At 44.8% G+C, this 2,721-nt stretch overlaps 1 pseudogene; it reads right to left on the bottom strand.

Moving 5' to 3' along the window:
* Positions 1-1,763: 1,763 nt before the first annotated feature.
* On the bottom strand, positions 1,764-2,514 carry LOC111534149 (annotated as a pseudogene).
* Between the last annotated feature and the right edge of the window lie 207 nt (positions 2,515-2,721).

Raw genomic sequence — 2,721 nt, 5'->3', positions numbered from 1 at the left:
TAGCTAGAAGAGAATAATTTGAACATTCGTAGAAACAAGAAAAGATAATTATTTAGAGTGATGGATATTGGCAGGGGGCAGTGGCTCACATCTATAATCCTAGCACTCTGGGAGGCCAAGGCGGGTGGACTGCTTGAGTCTAGGAGTTTGAGACCAGCCTGGGCAACATGGCAAAACCCTTTCTCTACAAGAAATACAAAAAATGAGCCGGGTGTGGTGGCACAAGCCTGTGGTCCCAGCTGCTGGGGAGGCTGAAGTGGGAGGGCCGCTTGAGCCTGAGAGGTCCAGGCTGCACTGAGCCATGAGCAAGCCACCACACTCCAACCAGGGCGACAGAGAAAGACTGTTTCACGGGGCGCGGTGGCTCAAGCCTGTAATCCCAGCACTTTGGGAGGCCGAGACGGGCGTATCACGAGGTCAGGAGATCGAGACCATCCTGGCTAATACGGTGAAACCTCGTCTCTACTAAAAAATACAAAAAAACTAGCCAGGCGAGGTGGCGGGCGCCTGTAGTCCCAGCTACTCGGGAGGCTGAGGCAGGAGAATGGCATAAACCCGGGCTGCGGAGCTTGCAGTGAGCTGAGATCCGGCCACTGCACTCCAGCCTGGGTGACAGAGCGAGACTCCGTCTCAAAAAAAAAAAAAAAAAAAAAGACTGTTTCAATTAAAAAAAAAAAAAAGTGATGGATATCCCAATTACCTGATTTGATTATATGAATGTATCAAATTATCACACGTACTCTGAAAATATGTACATCTAACATGTGTCAATAAAACTAAATATGTAAATAAATAAACGTGATCTCTTGATGATAGAAGCGGCAAAGTCACAGTGAACCAGAGCATACAGAGAGACAGGAGGAATTACTGCAGCCATCTTTGCCAGAGTCTACCACTCTCCACCACAACCTGCCAACAATCTATAACATCCTATTACTGCTTCTTTTTACTTTCCTGCAAATAAGCTCATGCAAATCTTATTTCTAAAAAGTAGGGTTTTGACCCAACATCCTTACTTCTGATAATTTACTTACAGATCTACCTGCACAACACAAAATGATATATGTACAGGATTACCCATGTGGCACACTTCATAATTAAAAACAACCCAAGTATCCATTAATAGAGGACTACTTAAATAAATTATGGTACACCAACAGGAGAGGACACTATACAACTATAAAAGAAAAAAAGAAGCCCTTGCGTATTGACACAAAAACCCTAGGATATACTGTTGACTGACAAAAATCAAAGTGCTGAGCAATATCCACTGTATCCCAAAAGTCTTAGTGCAGTTCGAAACTTTTATAATGTTAGAAGTCCAAGTACTATAAACATAGAAGAAACACGACTTGAAAACTTAATTGTATAAATTTATTTCTTTTTTAGATTCATCCTGCATATACTTATTATTATTATTATTTAATTAATTAACTAAATAATTGTTGAGACAGAGTCCTACTCTGACATACAGGCTGGAGTGCAGTGGTTCGATCTTGGCTCACGGCAACCTCTGCCTCCCAGGTTCAAGTGATTCTCCTGCCGCAGGCTCCCAAGTAGCTGGGATTACAGGCACAAGCCACCATGCCTGGCTAATTTTTGTATTTTTAGTAGAGATGGGGTTTTGCCATGTTGGCCAGGCTGGTCTCAAACTCCTGACCTCAGATGATCCACTCCCTTTGGCCTCCCAAAGTGTTGGGATTACAGACTTGAGCCACTGCACCTGGCTCATATTATTTTTAATTACGTACAAAGATCTAACATGTCGCTCAGAGACCATTTCACCCACTGCTCTGTTTGGTCACCAGTCTCTTGTCTGTCTCTTCAGCAATGGTGAAGTGCATACCCTTTCCTTGGGGAAGAGAAATCCAGGGTTTGTCGAGGTTGCTGTTGGCATCTTTCCCATGAACCACATCAAAAGAACCAGGGTGCCTCTCTCTGTTGGTGACCACACCAATTCTTCCCAGGTTAGCACCTCCAGTCACCATACACAGGTTCCCAGTGTCGAACTTGATGAAACCAGTAATCTTGCCATTCTCCAAATCAATCTGAACGGTGTCATTCACCTGGATGAGGGGATCAGGGTAGCAGATGGTGTGAGCATCATGAGTCACCAGATGAGGGGTTCCTTTTGTGCCCACAAAAATTTGTCTCACTTTGCACAACTTGTACTTGGCCTCCTCAGGTGCAATATCATGTACAGGAAAGGGAGCCTTGGTGTCACAGATCAGAGGGAAATTCTCTGCCATCTTGTCAGTGCTCATGACATCCATGAATTCAGCAGGGTAGGTTGCATTAGTTCAGACCTTGCCATTGATCTTAATGAAACTGTGCATGCAAATCTTCGTTACTTCATCTCGTGTCCGACATACTTAAGTCTGCTCTTTAGGAAAAGATGAGGGAGAGACACTCTCTTAGCTTGTGGGGATGGGTGGATCGATGAGGAGCAAACACACGGGTCAGTTTATTCAGCATCAAATGCTATGGAGCTGCTGCCCGCTTCAGATGCTTCTTGGGACCACAACCATGACTGCGTTAGGCAAGGAAAGAGCTTTTATTTTTTTTTTTGTTTTTGAGACAGGGTCTCTGTTGCCTAGGCTGGAGTGCAGTAGTGCCATCACAGCTCACTGCAGCCTCAACCTCCTGGGCTCAAGCGACCCTCCTACCTCAGTCTCTGAAGTAGCTGGGAACCACAGGCATGTACTACCACACCTGGCTAAT

The sequence above is a fragment of the Piliocolobus tephrosceles genome, chromosome 18, assembly GCF_002776525.5.
Source record: "Piliocolobus tephrosceles isolate RC106 chromosome 18, ASM277652v3, whole genome shotgun sequence".
Taxonomy (NCBI): Eukaryota; Metazoa; Chordata; class Mammalia; order Primates; family Cercopithecidae; genus Piliocolobus; species Piliocolobus tephrosceles.
This window is presented reverse-complemented; position numbering and strand designations above follow the sequence as displayed.